The sequence below is a fragment of the Lissotriton vulgaris genome, chromosome 1_1 (assembly GCF_964263255.1).
Source record: "Lissotriton vulgaris chromosome 1_1, aLisVul1.2, whole genome shotgun sequence".
NCBI lineage: Eukaryota > Metazoa > Chordata > Amphibia > Caudata > Salamandridae > Lissotriton > Lissotriton vulgaris.
Genome location: NC_141685.1, coordinates 1,368,131,105 through 1,368,157,013, shown reverse-complemented (window position 1 = coordinate 1,368,157,013; position 25,909 = coordinate 1,368,131,105). Strand labels below are relative to the sequence as shown.

General features: G+C 41.4%; 12 non-coding genes across 12 annotated transcripts; all 12 read left to right on the top strand.

Annotated features, from left to right (window-relative positions):
- The first annotated feature begins 2,630 nt into the window (after positions 1 to 2,630).
- Positions 2,631 to 2,712, top strand: TRNAS-AGA (transfer RNA serine (anticodon AGA)). The gene has a single exon. It is a non-coding gene; the product is annotated as a tRNA-Ser (tRNA).
- A 1,288-nt stretch (positions 2,713 to 4,000) lies between these two features.
- On the top strand, positions 4,001 to 4,072 carry TRNAH-GUG (transfer RNA histidin (anticodon GUG)). Its single transcript has one exon. It is a non-coding gene; the product is annotated as a tRNA-His (tRNA).
- Positions 4,073 to 5,571: 1,499 nt separating this feature from the next.
- Positions 5,572 to 5,653, top strand: TRNAS-AGA (transfer RNA serine (anticodon AGA)). Its single transcript has one exon. It is a non-coding gene; the product is annotated as a tRNA-Ser (tRNA).
- A 1,289-nt stretch (positions 5,654 to 6,942) lies between these two features.
- Positions 6,943 to 7,014, top strand: TRNAH-GUG (transfer RNA histidin (anticodon GUG)). Its single transcript has one exon. It is a non-coding gene; the product is annotated as a tRNA-His (tRNA).
- Positions 7,015 to 14,235: 7,221 nt separating this feature from the next.
- TRNAS-AGA (transfer RNA serine (anticodon AGA)) lies at positions 14,236 to 14,317 on the top strand. The gene has a single exon. It is a non-coding gene; the product is annotated as a tRNA-Ser (tRNA).
- A 1,289-nt stretch (positions 14,318 to 15,606) lies between these two features.
- Positions 15,607 to 15,678, top strand: TRNAH-GUG (transfer RNA histidin (anticodon GUG)). Its single transcript has one exon. It is a non-coding gene; the product is annotated as a tRNA-His (tRNA).
- Positions 15,679 to 17,178: 1,500 nt separating this feature from the next.
- On the top strand, positions 17,179 to 17,260 carry TRNAS-AGA (transfer RNA serine (anticodon AGA)). The gene has a single exon. It is a non-coding gene; the product is annotated as a tRNA-Ser (tRNA).
- Positions 17,261 to 18,549: 1,289 nt separating this feature from the next.
- TRNAH-GUG (transfer RNA histidin (anticodon GUG)) lies at positions 18,550 to 18,621 on the top strand. Its single transcript has one exon. It is a non-coding gene; the product is annotated as a tRNA-His (tRNA).
- A 1,499-nt stretch (positions 18,622 to 20,120) lies between these two features.
- TRNAF-AAA (transfer RNA phenylalanine (anticodon AAA)) lies at positions 20,121 to 20,202 on the top strand. The gene has a single exon. It is a non-coding gene; the product is annotated as a tRNA-Phe (tRNA).
- Positions 20,203 to 21,491: 1,289 nt separating this feature from the next.
- Positions 21,492 to 21,563, top strand: TRNAH-GUG (transfer RNA histidin (anticodon GUG)). The gene has a single exon. It is a non-coding gene; the product is annotated as a tRNA-His (tRNA).
- Positions 21,564 to 23,062: 1,499 nt separating this feature from the next.
- On the top strand, positions 23,063 to 23,144 carry TRNAS-AGA (transfer RNA serine (anticodon AGA)). The gene has a single exon. It is a non-coding gene; the product is annotated as a tRNA-Ser (tRNA).
- A 1,289-nt stretch (positions 23,145 to 24,433) lies between these two features.
- TRNAH-GUG (transfer RNA histidin (anticodon GUG)) lies at positions 24,434 to 24,505 on the top strand. Its single transcript has one exon. It is a non-coding gene; the product is annotated as a tRNA-His (tRNA).
- Positions 24,506 to 25,909: the final 1,404 nt, after the last annotated feature.

Genomic DNA, 25,909 nt, shown 5'->3' with positions numbered 1-25,909 from the left:
ACTTACTTTACCAATAAAAGAAGCAAATAGAGAAATAAAATAAAAGTGCTAGCTGGATTAGGCAAACACACTTCATAAAACTGCATTTTCTTTTCCTTTCTCCCCCGTGTTACAAGCTTAACTGCTCCCTGTGTAATTTCTCTTAACCTGCTGTTCCTGGAACAGAATTTCATCTACAAGCTCTTTCTGTGTTTTTTCCTAGTCTTTTCTTTCCCTTTTCTTAGATTTGTAACTGTTCCTTTACGTGCTCTATTTAGGCGCCATTAATCTCATTTGAGCTCCTTGTACCTGCTGCTGTTTTCTCCACACCTCATACTGTCTTTTCCCTCTTTCTCTCTTTCTCTGCGGTTGGTGGCTACTTTCCAAAGCGTCTGATGCCCCAATGTTCCTTCGTCTTGTTGTCAGACGTGAATTTGAAAAGCAACAAAATTAACAAACCTTTACAACTCACACATGGCAGAAGTTTATACTTTAATTCAATGAGCTAAGAAAAGTGTGTTGTGGGGCCCCTACGAGCCATGGTGCTTGCTTCATCATAATTAGGCATGCAGTCATTAGCCACAGCTCTGATTATGGGTCACTGAGGTCAGTTTCAATAATTCCTCAAAAACCTAACCATGCAGTCCCCCCTAACTGTGTAGTTATCTTGCTTTACTGCTGTTTGTGTGATTAGCTGGGAGGAGCTCACGGCAGCATCCTCCCAATAAAAGTGTAGATGGACCGTTCCTTAACTCTTTCTTGCTTCACATACAGATGGCTTGAGGAGGTACAGGGGAGATGCAGGTCTAATAAACAGAATAGAATATCTGCGCCAGGTGTGTTTCTCTGCATTGGTGTCCCATCACAGGCCCACCAGTGTATGTGTGATCTTTGACTCCTGCCAGTTCACAAGCAGGCGGCCAGGAAACGGTTTCAGCCTATCAACCACTGAGGAGATAAAGCCTTTGTATAAGGAATGAGGAAGCAATGAACACATTCAGCCTATCACAGGAGTAGCCCTGAGTGTTCCGAATTATAATTTCTTCATGTCACTGTAAGTTATTGAGCCCAAGTAGCTCGCCGTGCTCGTATAGTGGTTAGTACTCTGCGTTGTGGCTGCAGCAACCTCGGTTCGAATCCGAGTCACGGCATTGTGGTTGGCAGTGTCACGGCAGTTGGGTTTTTCCTTTACAGAATTCCCAAATGTACCAGTTGTTTTTGTAAAATGTCTATTAAAAACAGATCCTTTTCAATATTTAAACGATCTAACAACAAATTATTTAAACACACATGATTATAAGATTTTAGGAATACTGTACTTACTGACATAAATTATCGTTCTTGAACATATTTGCGGTAAGGGGAGCGGAGCTCTCCCCCAGGCCAATCAGAATGCAGATGAATGCAGTTGCAGTTGAGTGACCTGTGTTGTGGCTGTCTACAGGGAATGCACATATGTAGCTGTCTCGCAGCCCAATCCAGACGTCAATCGAAGACAGGTTTCAATGCAAATAGAGCAGTAAGTGCAGAGAAATGCTCACTCTCTAAAAATGGCATTTATACAATAGTAAGATTAAATCCAACCTCACCAGTAGATAGGATTTATCAATAAATAAATAAAGCTTCTCCTCTCTGATATGGAATTACCCCCCAAAAAGTATAAGGGAAGACCCAATGCTAACCTATGAGAGGGGCAGACCTCACAGTAGTGAAAAATGTAATAGACTGTTTGATACTACTAGGACATACAAACTACCACAGTACATGTCTTACCTTTTACTTACATAGCATGATGCCCCTAGGACTACCTAGGGCCTACCTTAGGGGTTACTGATATGTAATAAAATTGGAGTTTAAGGCTTGGCAAGTAGTTTTAAATGCCAAGTCGAAGTGGCAGTACACTGCAGCACAGGCACTGCAGTAGCAGGCTTGAGACAGGTTTGAAATGCTATTTCTTTGGGCGGCACAATCAGTCCCTGGGTATATGGTATACCACTTTACAAGGGGCTTTCAAGTAAATTAAATCTGTCAGTCAGGTATACTCCAATTATACACATGATTAGGGAAGAAGCACGTGCACTTCAGCACTGATTAGTAGCGATAAAGTGATCAGAGTCCTAAGGCCAACAAAAAGACACAGCAAAATGCGGAGGTGAAAAGCAATAAGGTGGGGTTGGGACCACCTTAAGAATGCAAGGTCTAACAAAAACGAACTAAGGATAACATGAGTAAAACATCAGGTTTCTCTACAGCATTTGGTGAGACAAGTGGGCCTTCTTTTATCTTCCATAAATGCAATCCTTCCCGGACCCCTTTATTATATAGCTCTTCAAGGAAAAAATATAAAGCACTTACAAAGGAGCCTCAAATACTCAAAGATGGTAGACTTCTTTAATATGGGACATATACTAAAAGCAGCACGAAAACAGAGTGCAATAGGGTCCAAAAAACTTGAGTGACCCATGAGAGTATGCATGCAAGCCTATGGTATTCCAAACTAGAGATATACGCATGCAATTTTTGTTTTTAGGAGAGAATGTGCCTGCTGAAAAAAACCTTATTTTTAAAAAGTGCATTGCAGAATATCAGAAATTTGCTGTGGGACACCTTGAAAACTTGCATACAGATTATGTGCACACACCTTGCAGTCAGTTGTTGTGGCCGAGTGGTTAAGGCGATGGACTAGAAATCCATTGGGGTCTCCCCGCGCAGGTTCGAATCCTGCCGACAACGAGAATCTTTTTAACATCGGCTACAATTTCAGAAGTTAACCTTTAGTATTTCTTCCATGTCAGTTTTATAAATAGGTGGCTTATTTTGGTGTCACTATTGCCATATCACATATTTATTATCGCTCCCCCTTTCATATCTTAGCTATAACTCTCGTCCTTCATTAGCGCTGGTGCAAACGCTTCAAATTATTATACCCTGGCTCTCTCGGTCATACCTGTCCATGCACTTGAAACTTACTTTACCAATAAAAGAAGCAAATAGAGAAATAAAATAAAAGTGCTAGCTCGATTAGGCAAACACACTTCATAAAACTGCATTTTCTTTTCTATTCTCCCCCGTGTTACAAGCTTAACTGCTCCCTGTGTAATTTCTCTTAACCTGCTGTTCCTGGAAGAGAATTTAATCTACAAGCTCTTTCTGTGTTTTTTCCTAGTCTTTTCTTTCCCTTTTCTTAGATTTGTAACTGTTCCTTTACGTGCTCTATTTAGGCGCCATTAATCTCATTTGAGCTCCTTGTACCTGCTGCTGTTTTCTTCACACCTCATACTGTCTTTTCCCTCTTTCTCTCTTTCTCTGCGGTTGGTGGCTACTTTCCAAAGCGTCTGATGCCCCAATGTTCCTTCGTCTTGTTGTCAGACGTGAATTTGAAAAGCAACAAAATTAACAAGCCTTTACCACTCACACATGGCAGAAGTTTATACTTTAATTCAATGAGCTAAGAAAAGTGTGTTGTGGGGCCCCTACGAGCCATGGTGCTTGCTTCATCATAATTAGGCATGCAGTCATTAGCCACAGCTCTGATTATGGGTCACTGAGGTCAGTTTCAATAATTCCTCAAAAACCTAATCATGCAGTCCCCCCTAACTGTGTAGTTATCTTGCTTTACTGCTGTTTGTGTGATTAGCTGGGAGGAGCTCACGGCAGCATCCTCCCAATAAAAGTGTAGATGGACGTTCCTTAACTCTTTCTTGCTTCACATACAGATGGCTTGAGGAGGTACAGGGGAGATGCAGGTCTAATAAACAGAATAGAATATCTGCGCCAGGTGTGTTTCTCTGCATTGGTGTCCCATCACAGGCCCACCAGTGTATGTGTGATCTTTGACTCCTGCCAGTTCACAAGCAGGCGGCCAGGAAACGGTTTCAGCCTATCAACCACTGAGGAGATAAAGCCTTTGTATAAGGAATGAGGAAGCAATGAACACATTCAGCCTATCACAGGAGTAGCTCTGAGTGTTCCGAATTATAATTTCTTCATGTCACTGTACGTTATTGAGCCCAAGTAGCTCGCCGTGATCGTATAGTGGTTAGTACTCTGCGTTGTGGCCGCAGCAACCTCGGTTCGAATCCGAGTCACGGCATTGTGGTTGGCAATGTCATGGCAGTTGGGTTTTTCCTTTACAGAATTCCCAAATGTACCAGTTGTTTTTGTAAAATGTCTATTAAAAACAGATCCTTTTCAATATTTAAACGATCTAACAACAAATTATTTAAACACACATGATTATAAGATGTAGGTATACTGTACTTACTGACATAAATTATCGTTCTTGAACATATTTGCGGTAAGGGGAGCGGAGCTCTCCCCCAGGCCAATCAGAATGCAGATGAATGCAGTTGCAGTTGAGTGACCTGTGTTGTGGCTGTCTACAGGGAATGCACATATGTAGCTGTCTCGCAGCCCAATCCAGACGTCAATCGAAGACAGGTTTCAATGCAAATAGAGCAGTAAGTGCAGAGAAATGCTCACTCTCTAAAAATGGCATTTATACAATAGTAAGATTAAATCCAACCTCACGAGTAGATAGGATTTATCAATAAATAAATAAAGATTCTCCTCTCTGATATGGAATTACCCCCCAAAAAGTATGAGGGAATACCCAATGCTAACCTATGAGAGGGGCAGACCTCACAGTAGTGAAAAATGTAATAGACTGTTTGATACTACTAGGACATACAAACTACCACAGTACATGTCTTACCTTTTACTTACATAGCATGATGCCCCTAGGACTACCTAGGGCCTACCTTAGGGGTTACTGATATGTAATAAAATTGGAGTTTAAGGCTTGGCAAGTAGTTTTAAATGCCAAGTCGAAGTGGCAGTACACTGCAGCACAGGCACTGCAGTAGCAGGCTTGAGACAGGTTTGAAATGCTATTTCTTTGGGCGGCACAATCAGCCCCTGGGTATATGGTATACCACTTTACAAGGGGCTTTCAAGTAAATTAAATCTGTCAGTCAGGTATACTCCAATTATACACATGATTAGGGAAGAAGCACGTGCACTTCAGCACTGATTAGTAGCGATAAAGTGATCAGAGTCCTAAGGCCAACAAAAAGATACAGCAAAATGCGGAGGTGAAAAGCAATAAGGTGGGGTTGGGACCACCTTAAGAATGCAAGGTCTAACAAAAACGAACTAAGGATAACATGAGTAAAACATCAGGTTTCTCTACAGCATTTGGTGAGACAAGTGGGCCTTCTTTTATCTTCCATAAATGCAATCCTTCCCGGACCCCTTTATTATATAGCTCTTCAAGGAAAAAATATAAAGCACTTACAAAGGAGCCTCAAATACTCAAAGATGGTAGACTTCTTTAATATGGGACATATACTAAAAGCAGCACGAAAACAGAGTGCAATAGGGTCCAAAAAACTTGAGTGACCCATGAGAGTATGCATGCAAGCCTATGGTATTCCAAACTAGAGATATACGCATGCAGTTTTTGTTTTTAGGAGAGAATGTGCCTGCTGAAAAAAACCTTATTTTTAAAAAGTGCATTGCAGAATATCAGGAATTTGCTGTGGGACACCTTGAAAACTTGCATACAGATTATGTGCACACACCTTGCAGTCAGTTGTTGTGGCCGAGTGGTTAAGGCGATGGACTAGAAATCCATTGGGGTCTCCCCGCGCAGGTTCGAATCCTGCCGACAACGAGAATCTTTTTAACATCGGCTACAATTTCAGAAGTTAACCTTTAGTATTTCTTCCATGTCAGTTTTATAAATAGGTGGCTTATTTTGGTGTCACTATTGCCATATCACATATTTATTATCGCTCCCCCTTTCATATCTTAGCTATAACTCTGGTCCTTCATTAGCGCTGGTGCAAACGCTTCAAATTATTATACCCTGGCTCTCTCGGTCATACCTGTGCATGCACTTCAAACTTACTTTACCAATAAAAGAAGCAAATAGAGAAATAAAATAAAAGTGCTAGCTGGATTAGGCAAACACACTTCATAAAACTGCATTTTCTTTTCTATTCTCCCCCGTGTTACAAGCTTAACTGCTCCCTGTGTAATTTCTCTTAACCTGCTGTTCCTGGAAGAGAATTTCATCTACAAGCTCTTTCTGTGTTTTTTCCTAGTCTTTTCTTTCCCTTTTCTTAGATTTGTAACTGTTCCTTTACGTGCTCTATTTAGGCGCCATTAATCTCATTTGAGCTCCTTGTACCTGCTGCTGTTTTCTCCACACCTCATACTGTCTTTTCCCTCTTTCTCTCTTTCTCTGCGGTTGGTGGCTACTTTCCAAAGCGTCTGATGCCCCAATGTTCCTTCGTCTTGTTGTCAGACGTGAATTTGAAAAGCAACAAAATTAACAAGCCTTTACCACTCACACATGGCAGAAGTTTATACTTTAATTCAATGAGCTAAGAAAAGTGTGTTGTGGGGCCCCTACGAGCCATGGTGCTTGCTTCATCATAATTAGGCATGCAGTCATTAGCCACAGCTCTGATTATGGGTCACTGAGGTCAGTTTCAATAATTCCTCAAAAACCTAATCATGCAGTCCCCCCTAACTGTGTAGTTATCTTGCTTTACTGATGTTTGTGTGATTAGCTGGGAGGAGCTCACGGCAGCATCCTCCCAATAAAAGTGTAGATGGACCGTTCCTTAACTCTTTCTTGCTTCACATACAGATGGCTTGAGGAGGTACAGGGGAGATGCAGGTCTAATAAACAGAATAGAATATCTGCGCCAGGTGTGTTTCTCTGCATTGGTGTCCCATCACAGGCCCACCAGTGTATGTGTGATCTTTGACTCCTGCCAGTTCACAAGCAGGCGGCCAGGAAACGGTTTCAGCCCATCAACCACTGAGGAGATAAAGCCTTTGTATAAGGAATGAGGAAGCAATGAACACATTCAGCCTATCACAGGAGTAGCCCTGAGTGTTCCGAATTATAATTTCTTCATGTCACTGTACGTTATTGAGCCCAAGTAGCTCGCCGTGATCGTATAGTGGTTAGTACTCTGCGTTGTGGCCGCAGTAACCTCGGTTCGAATCCGAGTCACGGCATTGTGGTTGGCAATGTCATGGCAGTTGGGTTTTTCCTTTACAGAATTCCCAAATGTACCAGTTGTTTTTGTAAAATGTCTATTAAAAACAGATCCTTTTCAATATTTAAACGATCTAACAACAAATTATTTAAACACACATGATTATAAGATGTAGGTATACTGTACTTACTGACATAAATTATCGTTCTTGAACATATTTGCGGTAAGGGGAGCGGAGCTCTCCCCCAGGCCAATCAGAATGCAGATGAATGCAGTTGCAGTTGAGTGACCTGTGTTGTGGCTGTCTACAGGGAATGCACATATGTAGCTGTCTCGCAGCCCAATCCAGACGTCAATCGAAGACAGGTTTCAATGCAAATAGAGCAGTAAGTGCAGAGAAATGCTCACTCTCTAAAAATGGCATTTATACAATAGTAAGATTAAATCCAACCTCACGAGTAGATAGGATTTATCAATAAATAAATAAAGATTCTCCTCTCTGATATGGAATTACCCCCCAAAAAGTATAAGGGAATACCCAATGCTAACCTATGAGAGGGGCAGACCTCACAGTAGTGAAAAATGTAATAGACTGTTTGATACTACTAGGACATACAAACTACCACAGTACATGTCTTACCTTTTACTTACATAGCATGATGCCCCTAGGACTACCTAGGGCCTACCTTAGGGGTTACTGATATGTAATAAAATTGGAGTTTAAGGCTTGGCAAGTAGTTTTAAATGCCAAGTCGAAGTGGCAGTACACTGCAGCACAGGCACTGCAGTAGCAGGCTTGAGACAGGTTTGAAATGCTATTTCTTTGGGCGGCACAATCAGCCCCTGGGTATATGGTATACCACTTTACAAGGGGCTTTCAAGTAAATTAAATCTGTCAGTCAGGTATACTCCAATTATACACATGATTAGGGAAGAAGCACGTGCACTTCAGCACTGATTAGTAGCGATAAAGTGATCAGAGTCCTAAGGCCAACAAAAAGATACAGCAAAATGCGGAGGTGAAAAGGAATAAGGTGGGGTTGGGACCACCTTAAGAATGCAAGGTCTAACAAAAACGAACTAAGGATAACATGAGTAAAACATCAGGTTTCTCTACAGCATTTGGTGAGACAAGTGGGCCTTCTTTTATCTTCCATAAATGCAATCCTTCCCGGACCCCTTTATTATATAGCTCTTCAAGGAAAAAATATAAAGCACTTACAAAGGAGCCTCAAATACTCAAAGATGGTAGACTTCTTTAATATGGGACATATACTAAAAGCAGCACGAAAACAGAGTGCAATAGGGTCCAAAAAACTTGAGTGACCCATGAGAGTATGCATGCAAGCCTATGGTATTCCAAACTAGAGATATACGCATGCAATTTTTGTTTTTAGGAGAGAATGTGCCTGCTGAAAAAAACATTATTTTTAAAAAGTGCATTGCAGAATATCAGGAATTTGCTGTGGGACACCTTGAAAACTTGCATACAGATTATGTGCACACACCTTGCAGTCAGTTGTTGTGGCCGAGTGGTTAAGCCGATGGACTAGAAATCCATTGGGGTCTCCCTGCGCAGGTTCGAATCCTGCCGGCAACGAGAATCTTTTTAACATCGGCTACAATTTCAGAAGTTAACCTTTAGTATTTCTTCCATGTCAGTTTTATAAATAGGTGGCTTATTTTGGTGTCACTATTGCCATATCACATATTTATTATCGCTCCCCCTTTCATATCTTTGCTATAACTCTCGTCCTTCATTAGCGCTGGTGCAAACGCTTCAAATTATTATACCCTGGCTCTCTCGGTCATACCTGTGCATGCACTTGAAACTTACTTTACCAATAAAAGAAGCAAATAGAGAAATAAAATAAAAGTGCTAGCTGGATTAGGCAAACACACTTCATAAAACTGCATTTTCTTTTCTATTCTCCCCCGTGTTACAAGCTTAACTGCTCCCTGTGTAACTTCTCTTAACCTGCTGTTCCTGGAAGAGAATTTCATCTACAAGCTCTTTCTGTGTTTTTTCCTAGTCTTTTCTTTCCCTTTTCTTAGATTTGTAACTGTTCCTTTACGTGCTCTATTTAGGCGCCATTAATCTCATTTGAGCTCCTTGTACCTGCTGCTGTTTTCTCCACACCTCATACTGTCTTTTCCCTCTTTCTCTCTTTCTCTGCGGTTGGTGGCTACTTTCCAAAGCGTCTGATGCCCCAATGTTCCTTTGTCTTGTTGTCAGACGTGAATTTGAAAAGCAACAAAATTAACAAGCCTTTACCACTCACACATGGCAGAAGTTTATACTTTAATTCAATGAGCTAAGAAAAGTGTGTTGTGGGGCCCCTACGAGCCATGGTGCTTGCTTCATCATAATTTGGCATGCAGTCATTAGCCACAGCTCTGATTTTGGGTCACTGAGGTCAGTTTCAATAATTCCTCAAAAACCTAACCATGCAGTCCCCCCTAACTGTGTAGTTATCTTGCTTTACTGCTGTTTGTGTGATTAACTGGGAGGAGCTCACGGCAGCATCCTCCCAATAAAAGTGTAGATGAACCGTTCCTTAACTCTTTCTTGCTTCACATACAGATGGCTTGAGGAGGTACAGGGGAGATGCAGGTCTAATAAACAGAATAGAATATCTGCGCCAGGTGTGTTTCTCTGCATTGGTGTCCCATCACAGGCCCACCAGTGTATGTGTGATCTTTGACTCCTGCCAGGTCACAAGCAGGCGGCCAGGAAACGGTTTCAGCCTATCAACCACTGAGGAGATAAAGCCTTTGTATAAGGAATGAGGAAGCAATGAACACATTCAGCCTATCACAGGAGTAGCCCTGAGTGTTCCGAATTATAATTTCTTCATGTCACTGTACGTTATTGAGCCCAAGTAGCTCGCCGTGATCGTATAGTGGTTAGTACTCAGCGTTGTGGCCGCAGCAACCTCGGTTCGAATCCGAGTCACGGCATTGTGGTTGGCAATGTCACGGCAGTTGGGTTTTTCCTTTACAGAATTCCCAAATGTACCAGTTGTTTCTGTAAAATGTCTATTAAAAACAGATCCTTTTCAATATTTACACGATCTAACAACAAATTATTTAAACACACATGAGTATAAGATGTAGGTATACTGTACTTACTGACATAAATTATCGTTCTTGAACATATTTGCGGTAAGGGGAGCGGAGCTCTCCCCCAGGCCAATCAGAATGCAGATGAATACAGTTGCAGTTGAGTGACCTGTGTTGTGGCTGTCTACAGGGAATGCACATATGTAGCTGTCTCGCCGCCCAATCCAGACGTCAATCGAAGACAGGTTTCAATGCAAATAGAGCAGTAAGTGCAGAGAAATGCTCACTCTCTAAAAATGGCATTTATACAATAGTAAGATTAAATCCAACCTCACCAGTAGATAGGATTTATCAATAAATAAATAAAGCTTCTCCTCTCTGATATGGAATTACCCCCCCAAAAGTATAAGGGAATACCCAATGCTAACCTATGAGAGGGGCAGACCTCACAGTAGTGAAAAATGTAATAGACTGTTTGATACTACTAGGACATACAAACTACCACAGTACATGTCTTACCTTTTACTTACATAGCATGATGCCCCTAGGACTACCTAGGGCCTACCTTAGGGGTTACTGATATGTAATAAAATTGGAGTTTAAGGCTTGGCAAGTAGTTTTAAATGCCAAGTCGAAGTAGCAGTACACTGCAGCACAGGCACTGCAGTAGCAGGCTTGAGACAGGTTTGAAATGCTATTTCTTTGGGCGGCACAATCAGTCCCTGGGTATATGGTATACCACTTTACAAGGGGCTTTCAAGTAAATTAAATCTGTCAGTCAGGTATACTCCAATTATACACATGATTAGGGAAGAAGCACGTGCACTTCAGCACTGATTAGTAGCGATAAAGTGATCAGAGTCCTAAGGCCAACAAAAAGATACAGCAAAATGCGGAGGTGAAAAGCAATAAGGTGGGGTTGGGACCACCTTAAGAATGCAAGGTCTAACAAAAACGAACTAAGGATAACATGAGTAAAACATCAGGTTTCTCTACAGCATTTGGTGAGACAAGTGGGCCTTCTTTTAAAAAACTTGAGTGACCCATGAGAGTATGCATGCAAGCCTATGGTATTCCAAACTAGAGATATACGCATGCAATTTTTGTTTTTAGGAGAGAATGTGCCTGCTGAAAAAAACCTTATTTTTAAAAAGTGCATTGCAGAATATCAGGAATTTGCTGTGGGACACCTTGAAAACTTGCATACAGATTATGTGCACACACCTTGCAGTCAGTTGTTGTGGCGGAGTGGTTAAGGCGATGGACTAGAAATCCATTGGGGTCTCCCCGCGCAGGTTCGAATCCTGCTGACAACGAGAATCTTTTTAACATCGGCTACAATTTCAGAAGTTAACCTTTAGTATTTCTTCCATGTCAGTTTTATAAATAGGTGGCTTATTTTGGTGTCACTATTGCCATATCACATATTTATTATCGCTCCCCCTTTCATATCTTTGCTATAACTCTCGTCCTTCATTAGCGCTGGTGCAAACGCTTCAAATTATTATATCCTGGCTCTCTCGGTCATACCTGTGCATGCACTTGAAACTTACTTTACCAATAAAAGAAGCAAATAGAGAAATAAAATAAAAGTGCTAGCTGGATTAGGCAAACACACTTCATAAAACTGCATTTTCTTTTCCTTTCTCCCCCGTGTTACAAGCTTAACTGCTCCCTGTGTAATTTCTCTTAACCTGCTGTTCCTGGAAGAGAATTTCATCTACAAGCTCTTTCTGTGTTTTTTCCTAGTCTTTTCTTTCCCTTTTCTTAGATTTGTAACTGTTCCTTTACGTGCTCTATTTAGGCGCCATTAATCTCATTTGAGCTCCTTGTACCTGCTGCTGTTTTCTCCACACCTCATACTGTCTTTTCCCTCTTTCTCTCTTTCTCTGCGGTTGGTGGCTACTTTCCAAAGCGTCTGATGCCCCAATGTTCCTTCGTCTTGTTGTCAGACGTGAATTTGAAAAGCAACAAAATTAACAAGCCTTTACCACTCACACATGGCAGAAGTTTATACTTTAATTCAATGAGCTAAGAAAAGTGTGTTGTGGGGCCCCTACGAGCCATGGTGCTTGCTTCATCATAATTAGGCATGCAGTCATTAGCCACAGCTCTGATTATGGGTCACTGAGGTCAGTTTCAATAATTCCTCAAAAACCTAACCATGCAGTCCCCCCTAACTGTGTAGTTATCTTGCTTTACTGCTGTTTGTGTGATTAGCTGGGAGGAGCTCACGGCAGCATCCTCCCAATAAAAGTGTAGATGGACCGTTCCTTAACTCTTTCTTGCTTCACATACAGATGGCTTGAGGAGGTACAGGGGAGATGCAGGTCTAATAAACAGAATAGAATATCTGCGCCAGGTGTGTTTCTCTGCATTGGTGTCCCATCACAGGCCCACCAGTGTATGTGTGATCTTTGACTCCTGCCAGTTCACAAGCAGGCGGCCAGGAAACGGTTTCAGCCTATCAACCACTGAGGAGATAAAGCCTTTGTATAAGGAATGAGGAAGCAATGAACACATTCAGCCTATCACAGGAGTAGCCCTGAGTGTTCCGAATTATAATTTCTTCATGTCACTGTACGTTATTGAGCCCAAGTAGCTCGCCGTGATCGTATAGTGGTTACTACTCTGCGTTGTGGCTGCAGCAACCTCGGTTCGAATCCGAGTCACGGCATTGTGGTTGGCAATGTCACGGCAGTTGGGTTTTTCCTTTACAGAATTCCCAAATGTACCAGTTGTTTTTGTAAAATGTCTATTAAAAACAGATCCTTTTCAATATTTAAACGATCTAACAACAAATTATTTAAACACACATGATTATAAGATGTAGGAATACTGTACTTACTGACATAAATTATCGTTCTTGAACATATTTGCGGTAAGGGGAGCGGAGCTCTCCCCCAGGCCAATCAGAATGCAGATGAATGCAGTTGCAGTTGAGTGACCTGTGTTGTGGCTGTCTACAGGGAATGCACATATGTAGCTGTCTCGCAGCCCAATCCAGACGTCAATCGAAGACAGGTTTCAATGCAAATAGAGCAGTAAGTGCAGAGAAATGCTCACTCTCTAAAAATGGCATTTATACAATAGTAAGATTAAATCCAACCTCACCAGTAGATAGGATTTATCAATAAATAAATAAAGCTTCTCCTCTCTGATATGGAATTACCCCCCAAAAAGTATAAGGGAATACCCAATGCTAACCTATGAGAGGGGCAGACCTCACAGTAGTGAAAAATGTAATAGACTGTTTGATACTACTAGGACATACAAACTACCACAGTACATGTCTTACCTTTTACTTACATAGCATGATGCCCCTAGGACTACCTAGGGCCTACCTTAGGGGTTACTGATATGTAATAAAATTGGAGTTTAAGGCTTGGCAAGTAGTTTTAAATGCCAAGTCGAAGTGGCAGTACACTGCAGCACAGGCACTGCAGTAGCAGGCTTGAGACAGGTTTGAAATGCTATTTTTTTGGGCAGCACAATCAGTCCCTGGGTATATGGTATACCACTTTACAAGGGGCTTTCAAGTAAATTAAATCTGTCAGTCAGGTATACTCCATTTATACACATGATTAGGGAAGAAGCACGTGCACTTCAGCACTGATTAGTAGCGTTAAAAGTGATCAGAGTCCTAAGGCCAACAAAAAGATACAGCAAAATGCGGAGGTGAAAAGCAATAAGGTGGGGTTGGGACCACCTTAAGAATGCAAGGTCTAACAAAAACGAACTAAGGATAACATGAGTAAAACATCAGGTTTCTCTACAGCATTTGGTGAGACAAGTGGGCCTTCTTTTATCTTCCATAAATGCAATCCTTCCCGGACCCCTTTATTATATAGCTCTTCAAGGAAAAAATATAAAGCACTTACAAAGGAGCCTCAAATACTCAAAGATGGTAGACTTCTTTAATATGGGACATATACTAAAAGCAGCACGAAAACAGAGTGCAATAGGGTCCAAAAAACTTGAGTGACCCATGAGAGTATGCATGCAAGCCTATGGTATTCCAAACTAGAGATATACGCATGCAATTTTTGTTTTTAGGAGAGAATGAGCCTGCTGAAAAAAACCTTATTTTTAAAAAGTGCATTGCAGAATATCAGGAATTTGCTGTGGGACACCTTGAAAACTTGCATACAGATTATGTGCACACACCTTGCAGTCAGTTGTTGTGGCCGAGTGGTTAAGGCGATGGACTAGAAATCCATTGGGGTCTCCCCGCGCAGGTTCGAATCCTGCCGACAACGAGAATCTTTTTAACATCGGCTACAATTTCAGAAGTTAACCTTTAGTATTTCTTCCATGTCAGTTTTATAAATAGGTGGCTTATTTTGGTGTCACTATTGCCATATCACATATTTATTATCGCTCCCCCTTTCATATCTTAGCTATAACTCTCGTCCTTCATTAGCCCTGGTGCAAACGCTTCAAATTATTATACCCTGGCTCTCTCGGTCATACCTGTGCATGCACTTGAAACTTACTTTACCAATAAAAGAAGCAAATAGAGAAATAAAATAAAAGTGCTAGCTGAATTAGGCAAACACACTTCATAAAACTGCATTTTCTTTTCTATTCTCCCCCGTGTTACAAGCTTAACTGCTCCCTGTGTAATTTCTCTTAACCTGCTGTTCCTGGAAGAGAATTTCATCTACAAGCTCTTTCTGTGTTTTTTCCTAGTCTTTTCTTTCCCTTTTCTTAGATTTGTAACTGTTCCTTTACGTGCTCTATTTAGGCGCCATTAATCTCATTTGAGCTCCTTGTACCTGCTGCTGTTTTCTCCACACCTCATACTGTCTTTTCCCTCTTTCTCTCTTTCTCTGCGGTTGGTGGCTACTTTCCAAAGCGTCTGATGCCCCAATGTTCCTTCGTCTTGTTGTCAGACGTGAATTTGAAAAGCAACAAAATTAACAAGCCTTTACCACTCACACATGGCGGAAGTTTATACTTTAATTCAATGAGCTAAGAAAAGTGTGTTGTGGGGCCCCTACGAGCCATGGTGCTTGCTTCATCATAATTAGGCATGCAGTCATTAGCCACAGCTCTGATTATGGGTCACTGAGGTCAGTTTCAATAATTCCTCAAAAACCTAACCATGCAGTCCCCCCTAACTGTGTAGTTATCTTGCTTTACTGCTGTTTGTGTGATTAGCTGGGAGGAGCTCACGGCAGCATCCTCCCAATAAAAGTGTAGATGGACCGTTCCTTAACTCTTTCTTGCTTCACATACAGATGGCTTGAGGAGGTACAGGGGAGATGCAGGTCTAATAAACAGAATAGAATATCTGCGCCAGGTGTGTTTCTCTGCATTGGTGTCCCATCACAGGCCCACCAGTGTATGTGTGATCTTTGACTCCTGCCAGTTCACAAGCAGGCGGCCAGGAAACGGTTTCAGCCTATCAACCACTGAGGAGATAAAGCCTTTGTATAAGGAATGAGGAAGCAATGAACACATTCAGCCTATCACAGGAGTAGCCCTGAGTGTTCCGAATTATAATTTCTTCATGTCACTGTACGTTATTGAGCCCAAGTAGCTCGCCGTGATCGTATAGTGGTTAGTACTCTGCGTTGTGGCTGCAGCAACCTCGGTTCGAATCCGAGTCACGGCATTGTGGTTGGCAATGTCACGGCAGTTGGGTTTTTCCTTTACAGAATTCCCAAATGTACCAGTTGTTTTTGTAAAATGTCTATTAAAAACAGATCCTTTTCAATATTTAAACGATCTAACAACAAATTATTTAAACACACATGATTATAAGATGTAGGAATACTGTACTTACTGACATAAATTATCGTTCTTGAACATATTTGCGGTAAGGGGAGCGGAGCTCTCCCCCAGGCCAATCAGAATGCAGATGAATGCAGTTGCAGTTGAGTGACCTGTGTTGTGGCTGTCTACAGGGAATGCACATATGTAGCTGTCTCGCAGCCCAATCCAGACGTCAATCGAAGACAGGTTTCAATGCAAATAGAGCAGTAAGTGCAGAGAAATGCTCACTCTCTAAAAATGGCATTTATACAATAGTAAGATTAAATCCAACCTCACCAGTAGATAGGATTTATCAATAAATAAATAAAGCTTCTCCTCTCTGATATGGAATTACCCCCCAAAAAGTATAAGGGAATACCCAATGCTAACCTATGAGAGGGGCAGACCTCACAGTAGTGAAAAATGTAATAGACTGTTTGATACTACTAGGACATACAAACTACCACAGTACATGTCTTACCTTTTACTTACATAGCATGATGCCCCTAGGACTACCTAGGGCCTACCTTAGGGGTTACTGATATGTAATAAAATTGGAGTTTAAGGCTTGGCAAGTAGTTTTAAATGCCAAGTCGAAGTGGCAGTACACTGCAGCACAGGCACTGCAGTAGCAGGCTTGAAACAGGTTTGAAATGCTATTTCTTTGGGCGGCACAATCAGTCCCTGGGTATATGGTATACCACTTTACAAGGGGCTTTCAAGTAAATTAAATCTGTCAGTCAGGTATACTCCATTTATACACATGATTAGGGAAGAAGCACGTGCACTTCAGCACTGATTAGTAGCGTTAAAAGTGATCAGAGTCCTAAGGCCAACAAAAAGATACAGCAAAATGCGGAGGTGAAAAGCAATAAGGTGGGGTTGGGACCACCTTAAGAATGCAAGGTCTAACAAAAACGAACTAAGGATAACATGAGTAAAACATCAGGTTTCTCTACAGCATTTGGTGAGACAAGTGGGCCTTCTTTTATCTTCCATAAATGCAATCCTTCCCGGACCCCTTTATTATATAGCTCTTCAAGGAAAAAATATAAAGCACTTACAAAGGAGCCTCAAATACTCAAAGATGGTAGACTTCTTTAATATGGGACATATACTAAAAGCAGCACGAAAACAGAGTGCAATAGGGTCCAAAAAACTTGAGTGACCCATGAGAGTATGCATGCAAGCCTATGGTATTCCAAACTAGAGATATACGCATGCAATTTTTGTTTTTAGGAGAGAATGAGCCTGCTGAAAAAAACCTTATTTTTAAAAAGTGCATTGCAGAATATCAGGAATTTGCTGTGGGACACCTTGAAAACTTGCATACAGATTATGTGCACACACCTTGCAGTCAGTTGTTGTGGCCGAGTGGTTAAGGCGATGGACTAGAAATCCATTGGGGTCTCCCCGCGCAGGTTCGAATCCTGCCGACAACGAGAATCTTTTTAACATCGGCTACAATTTCAGAAGTTAACCTTTAGTATTTCTTCCATGTCAGTTTTATAAATAGGTGGCTTATTTTGGTGTCACTATTGCCATATCACATATTTATTATCGCTCCCCCTTTCATATCTTAGCTATAACTCTCGTCCTTCATTAGCCCTGGTGCAAACGCTTCAAATTATTATACCCTGGCTCTCTCGGTCATACCTGTGCATGCACTTGAAACTTACTTTACCAATAAAAGAAGCAAATAGAGAAATAAAATAAAAGTGCTAGCTGAATTAGGCAAACACACTTCATAAAACTGCATTTTCTTTTCTATTCTCCCCCGTGTTACAAGCTTAACTGCTCCCTGTGTAATTTCTCTTAACCTGCTGTTCCTGGAAGAGAATTTCATCTACAAGCTCTTTCTGTGTTTTTTCCTAGTCTTTTCTTTCCCTTTTCTTAGATTTGTAACTGTTCCTTTACGTGCTCTATTTAGGCGCCATTAATCTCATTTGAGCTCCTTGTACCTGCTGCTGTTTTCTCCACACCTCATACTGTCTTTTCCCTCTTTCTCTCTTTCTCTGCGGTTGGTGGCTACTTTCCAAAGCGTCTGATGCCCCAATGTTCCTTCGTCTTGTTGTCAGACGTGAATTTGAAAAGCAACAAAATTAACAAGCCTTTACCACTCACACATGGCGGAAGTTTATACTTTAATTCAATGAGCTAAGAAAAGTGTGTTGTGGGGCCCCTACGAGCAATGGTGCTTGCTTCATCATAATTAGGCATGCAGTCATTAGCCACAGCTCTGATTATGGGTCACTGAGGTCAGTTTCAATAATTCCTCAAAAACCTAATCATGCAGTCCCCCCTAACTGTGTAGTTATCTTGCTTTACTGCTGTTTGTGTGATTAGCTGGGAGGAGCTCACGGCAGCATCCTCCCAATAAAAGTGTAGATGGACCGTTCCTTAACTCTTTCTTGCTTCACATACAGATGGCTTGAGGAGGTACAGGGGAGATGCAGGTCTAATAAACAGAATAGAATATCTGCGCCAGGTGTGTTTCTCTGCATTGGTGTCCCATCACAGGCCCACCAGTGTATGTGTGATCTTTGACTCCTGCCAGTTCACAAGCAGGCGGCCAGGAAACGGTTTCAGCCTATCAACCACTGAGGAGATAAAGCCTTTGTATAAGGAATGAGGAAGCAATGAACACATTCAGCCTATCACAGGAGTAGCCCTGAGTGTTCCGAATTATAATTTCTTCATGTCACTGTACGTTATTGAGCCCAAGTAGCTCGCCATGATCGTATAGTGGTTAGTACTCTGCGTTGTGGCCGCAGCAACCTCGGTTCGAATCCGAGTCACGGCATTGTGGTTGGCAATGTCATGGCAGTTGGGTTTTTCCTTTACAGAATTCCCAAATGTACCAGTTGTTTTTGTAAAATGTCTATTAAAAACAGATCCTTTTCAATATTTAAACGATCTAACAACAAATTATTTAAACACACATGATTATAAGATGTAGGTATACTGTACTTACTGACATAAATTATCGTTCTTGAACATATTTGCGGTAAGGGGAGCGGAGCTCTCCCCCAGGCCAATCAGAATGCAGATGAATGCAGTTGCAGTTGAGTGACCTGTGTTGTGGCTGTCTACAGGGAATGCACATATGTAGCTGTCTCGCAGCCCAATCCAGACGTCAATCGAAGACAGGTTTCAATGCAAATAGAGCAGTAAGTGCAGAGAAATGCTCACTCTCTAAAAATGGCATTTATACAATAGTAAGATTAAATCCAACCTCACGAGTAGATAGGATTTATCAATAAATAAATAAAGATTCTCCTCTCTGATATGGAATTACCCCCCAAAAAGTATAAGGGAATACCCAATGCTAACCTATGTGAGGGGCAGACCTCACAGTAGTGAAAAATGTAATAGACTGTTTGATACTACTAGGACATACAAACTACCACAGTACATGTCTTACCTTTTACTTACATAGCATGATGCCCCTAGGACTACCTAGGGCCTACCTTAGGGGTTACTGATATGTAATAAAATTGGAGTTTAAGGCTTGGCAAGTAGTTTTAAATGCCAAGTCGAAGTGGCAGTACACTGCAGCACAGGCACTGCAGTAGCAGGCTTGAGACAGGTTTGAAATGCTATTTCTTTGGGCGGCACAATCAGTCCCTGGGTATATGGTATACCACTTTACAAGGGGCTTTCAAGTAAATTAAATCTGTCAGTCAGGTATACTCCAATTATACACATGATTAGGGAAGAAGCACGTGCACTTCAGCACTGATTAGTAGCGATAAAGTGATCAGAGTCCTAAGGCCAACAAAAAGATACAGCAAAATGCGGAGGTGAAAAGCAATAAGGTGGGGTTGGGACCACCTTAAGAATGCAAGGTCTAACAAAAACGAACTAAGGATAACATGAGTAAAACATCAGGTTTCTCTACAGCATTTGGTGAGACAAGTGGGCCTTCTTTTATCTTCCATAAATGCAATCCTTCCCGGACCCCTTTATTATATAGCTCTTCAAGGAAAAAATATAAAGCACTTACAAAGGAGCCTCAAATACTCAAAGATGGTAGACTTCTTTAATATGGGACATATACTAAAAGCAGCACGAAAACAGAGTGCAATAGGGTCCAAAAACCTTGAGTGACCCATGAGAGTATGCATGCAAGCCTATGGTAATCCAAACTAGAGATATACGCATGCAATTTTTGTTTTTAGGAGAGAATGTGCCTGCTGAAAAAAACCTTATTTTTAAAAAGTGCATTGCACAATATCAGGAATTTGCTGTGGCACACCTTGAAAACTTGCATACAGATTATGTGCACACACCTTGCAGTCAGTTGTTGTGGCCGAGTGGTTAAGCCGATGGACTAAAAATCCATTGGGGTCTCCCCGCGCAGGTTCGAATCCGGCCGGCAACGAGAATCTTTTTAACATCAGCTACAATTTCAGAAGTTAACCTTTAGTATTTCTTCCATGTCAGTTTTATAAATAGGTGGCTTATTTTGGTGTCACTATTGCCATATCACATATTTATAATCGCTCCCCCTTTCATATCTTTGCTTTAACTCTCGTCCTTCATTAGCGCTGGTGCAAACGCTTCAAATTATTATACCCTGGCTCTCTCGGTCATACCTGTGCATGCACTTGAAACTTACTTTACCAATAAAAGAAGCAAATAGAGAAATAAAATAAAAGTGCTAGCTGGATTAGGCAAACACACTTCATAAAACTGCATTTTCTTTTCTATTCTCCCCCGTGTTACAAGCTCAACTGCTCCCTGTGTAATTTCCCTTAACCTGCTGTTCCTGGAAGAGAATTTCATCTACAAGCTCTTTCTGTGTTTTTTCCTAGTCTTTTCTTTCCCTTTTCTTAGATTTGTAACTGTTCCTTTACGTGCTCTATTTAGGCGCCATTAATCTCATTTGAGCTCCTTGTACCTGCTGCTGTTTTCTCCACACCTCATACTGTCTTTTCCCTCTTTCTCTCTTTCTCTGCGGTTGGTGGCTACTTTCCAAAGCGTCTGATGCCCCAATGTTCCTTCGTCTTGTTGTCAGACGTGAATTTGAAAAGCAACAAAATTAACAAGCCTTTACCACTCACACATGGCAGAAGTTTATACTTTAATTCAATGAGCTAAGAAAAGTGCGTTGTGGGGCCCCTACGAGCCATGGTGCTTGCTTCATCATAATTTGGCATGCAGTCATTAGCCACAGCTCTGATTATGGGTCACTGAGGTCAGTTTCAATAATTCCTCAAAAACCTAACCATGCAGTCCCCCCTAACTGTGTAGTTATCTTGCTTTACTGCTGTTTGTGTGATTAGCTGGGAGGAGCTCACGGCAGCATCCTCCCAATAAAAGTGTAGATGGACCGTTCCTTAACTCTTTCTTGCTTCACATACAGATGGCTTGAGGAGGTACAGGGGAGATGCAGGTCTAATAAACAGAATAGAATATCTGCGCCAGGTGTGTTTCTCTGCATTGGTGTCCCATCACAGGCCCACCAGTGTAAGTGTGATCTTTGACTCCTGCCAGTTCACAAGCAGGCGGCCAGGAAACGGTTTCAGCCTATCAACCACTGAGGAAATAAAGCCTTTGTATAAGGAATGAGGAAGCAATGAACACATTCAGCCTATCACAGGAGTAGCCCTGAGTGTTCCGAATTATAATTTCTTCATGTCACTGTACGTTATTGAGCCCAAGTAGCTCGCCGTGATCGTATAGTGGTTAGTACTCTGCGTTGTGGCCGCAGCAACCTCGGTTCGAATCCGAGTCACGGCATTGTGGTTGGCAATGTCACGGCAGTTGGGTTTTTCCTTTACAGAATTCCCAAATGTACCAGTTGTTTCTGTAAAATGTCTATTAAAAACAGATCCTTTTCAATATTTAAAGGATCTAACAACAAATTATTTAAACACACATGAGTATAAGATGTAGGTATACTGTACTTACTGACATAAATTATCGTTCTTGAACATATTTGCGGTAAGGGGAGCGGAGCTCTCCCCCAGGCCAATCAGAATGCAGATGAATACAGTTGCAGTTGAGTGACCTGTGTTGTGGCTGTCTACAGGGAATGCACATATGTAGCTGTCTCGCAGCCCAATCCAGACGTCAATCGAAGACAGGTTTCAATGCAAATAGAGCAGTAAGTGCAGAGAAATGCTCACTCTCTAAAAATGGCATTTATACAATAGTAAGATTAAATCCAACCTCACCAGTAGATAGGATTTATCAATAAATAAATAAAGCTTCTCCTCTCTGATATGGAATTACCCCCCCAAAAGTATAAGGGAATACCCAATGCTAACCTATGAGAGGGGCAGACCTCACAGTAGTGAAAAATGTAATAGACTGTTTGATACTACTAGGACATACAAACTACCACAGTACATGTCTTACCTTTTACTTACATAGCATGATGCCCCTAGGACTACCTAGGGCCTACCTTAGGGGTTACTGATATGTAATAAAATTGGAGTTTAAGGCTTGGCAAGTAGTTTTAAATGCCAAGTCGAAGTGGCAGTACACTGCAGCACAGGCACTGCAGTAGCAGGCTTGAGACAGGTTTGAAATGCTATTTCTTTGGGCGGCACAATCAGTCCCTGGGTATATGGTATACCACTTTACTAGGGGCTTTCAAGTAAATTAAATCTGTCAGTCAGGTATACTCCAATTATACACATGATTAGGGAAGAAGCACGTTCACTTCAGCACTGATTAGTAGCGATAAAGTGATCAGAGTCCTAAGGCCAACAAAAAGATACAGCAAAATGAGGAGGTGAAAAGCAATAAGGTGGGGTTGGGACCACCTTAAGAATGCAAGGTCTAACAAAAACGAACTAAGGATAACATGAGTAAAACATCAGGTTTCTCTACAGCATTTGGTGAGACAAGTGGGCCTTCTTTTATCTTCCATAAATGCAATCCTTCCCGGACCCCTTTATTATATAGCTCTTCAAGGAAAAAATATAAAGCACTTACAAAGGAGCCTCAAATACTCAAAGATGGTATATTTCTTTAATATGGGACATATACTAAAAGCAGCACGAAAACAGAGTGCAATAGGGTCCAAAAAACTTGAGTGACCCATGAGAGTATGCATGCAAGCCTATGGTATTCCAAACTAGAGACATACGCATGCAATTTTTGTTTTTAGGAGAGAATGTGCCTGCTGAAAAAAACCTTATATTTAAAAAGTGCATTGCAGAATATCAGGAATTTGCTGTGGGACACCTTGAAAACTTGCATACAGATTATGTGCACACACCTTGCAGTCAGTTGTTGTGGCCGAGTGGTTAAGGCGATGGACTAGAAATCCATTGGGGTCTCCCCGCGCAGGTTCGAATCCTGCCGACAACGAGAATCTTTTTAACATCGGCTACAATTTCAGAAGTTAACCTTTAGTATTTCTTCCATGTCAGTTTTATAAATAGGTGGCTTATTTTGGTGTCACTATTGCCATATCACATATTTATTATCGCTCCCCCTTTCATATCTTAGCTATAACTCTCGTCCTTCATTAGCCCTGGTGCAAACGCTTCAAATTATTATACCCTGGCTCTCTCGGTCATACCTGTGCATGCACTTGAAACTTACTTTACCAATAAAAGAAGCAAATAGAGAAATAAAATAAAAGTGCTAGCTGAATTAGGCAAACACACTTCATAAAACTGCATTTTCTTTTCTATTCTCCCCCGTGTTACAAGCTTAACTGCTCCCTGTGTAATTTCTCTTAACCTGCTGTTCCTGGAAGAGAATTTCATCTACAAGCTCTTTCTGTGTTTTTTCCTAGTCTTTTCTTTCCCTTTTCTTAGATTTGTAACTGTTCCTTTACGTGCTCTATTTAGGCGCCATTAATCTCATTTGAGCTCCTTGTACCTGCTGCTGTTTTCTCCACACCTCATACTGTCTTTTCCCTCTTTCTCTCTTTCTCTGCGGTTGGTGGCTACTTTCCAAAGCGTCTGATGCCCCAATGTTCCTTCGTCTTGTTGTCAGACGTGAATTTGAAAAGCAACAAAATTAACAAGCCTTTACCACTCACACATGGCGGAAGTTTATACTTTAATTCAATGAGCTAAGAAAAGTGTGTTGTGGGGCCCCTACGAGCCATGGTGCTTGCTTCATCATAATTAGGCATGCAGTCATTAGCCACAGCTCTGATTATGGGTCACTGAGGTCAGTTTCAATAATTCCTCAAAAACCTAACCATGCAGTCCCCCCTAACTGTGTAGTTATCTTGCTTTACTGCTGTTTGTGTGATTAGCTGGGAGGAGCTCACGGCAGCATCCTCCCAATAAAAGTGTAGATGGACCGTTCCTTAACTCTTTCTTGCTTCACATACAGATGGCTTGAGGAGGTACAGGGGAGATGCAGGTCTAATAAACAGAATAGAATATCTGCGCCAGGTGTGTTTCTCTGCATTGGTGTCCCATCACAGGCCCACCAGTGTATGTGTGATCTTTGACTCCTGCCAGTTCACAAGCAGGCGGCCAGGAAACGGTTTCAGCCTATCAACCACTGAGGAGATAAAGCCTTTGTATAAGGAATGAGGAAGCAATGAACACATTCAGCCTATCACAGGAGTAGCCCTGAGTGTTCTGAATTATAATTTCTTCATGTCACTGTACGTTATTGAGCCCAAGTAGCTCGCCGTGATCGTATAGTGGTTAGTACTCTGCGTTGTGGCTGCAGCAACCTCGGTTCGAATCCGAGTCACGGCATTGTGGTTGGCAATGTCACGGCAGTTGGGTTTTTCCTTTACAGAATTCCCAAATGTACCAGTTGTTTTTGTAAAATGTCTATTAAAAACAGATCCTTTTCAATATTTAAACGATCTAACAACAAATTATTTAAACACACATGATTATAAGATGTAGGAATACTGTACTTACTGACATAAATTATCGTTCTTGAACATATTTGCGGTAAGGGGAGCGGAGCTCTCCCCCAGGCCAATCAGAATGCAGATGAATGCAGTTGCAGTTGAGTGACCTGTGTTGTGGCTGTCTACAGGGAATGCACATATGTAGCTGTCTCGCAGCCCAATCCAGACGTCAATCGAAGACAGGTTTCAATGCAAATAGAGCAGTAAGTGCAGAGAAATGCTCACTCTCTAAAAATGGCATTTATACAATAGTAAGATTAAATCCAACCTCACCAGTAGATAGGATTTATCAATAAATAAATAAAGCTTCTCCTCTCTGATATGGAATTACCCCCCAAAAAGTATAAGGGAATACCCAATGCTAACCTATGAGAGGGGCAGACCTCACAGTAGTGAAAAATGTAATAGACTGTTTGATACTACTAGGACATACAAACTACCACAGTACATGTCTTACCTTTTACTTACATAGCATGATGCCCCTAGGACTACCTAGGGCCTACCTTAGGGGTTACTGATATGTAATAAAATTGGAGTTTAAGGCTTGGCAAGTAGTTTTAAATGCCAAGTCGAAGTGGCAGTACACTGCAGCACAGGCACTGCAGTAGCAGGCTTGAGACAGGTTTGAAATGCTATTTCTTTGGGCGGCACAATCAGTCCCTGGGTATATGGTATACCACTTTACAAGGGGCTTTCAAGTAAATTAAATCTGTCAGTCAGGTATACTCCATTTATACACATGATTAGGGAAGAAGCACGTGCACTTCAGCACTGATTAGTAGCGTTAAAAGTGATCAGAGTCCTAAGGCCAACAAAAAGATACAGCAAAATGCGGAGGTGAAAAGCAATAAGGTGGGGTTGGGACCACCTTAAGAATGCAAGGTCTAACAAAAACGAACTAAGGATAACATGAGTAAAACATCAGGTTTCTCTACAGCATTTGGTGAGACAAGTGGGCCTTCTTTTATCTTCCATAAATGCAATCCTTCCCGGACCCCTTTATTATATAGCTCTTCAAGGAAAAAATATAAAGCACTTACAAAGGAGCCTCAAATACTCAAAGATGGTAGACTTCTTTAATATGGGACATATACTAAAAGCACCACGAAAACAGAGTGCAATAGGGTCCAAAAAACTTGAGTGACCCATGAGAGTATGCATGCAAGCCTATGGTATTCCAAACTAGAGATATACGCATGCAATTTTTGTTTTTAGGAGAGAATGAGCCTGCTGAAAAAAA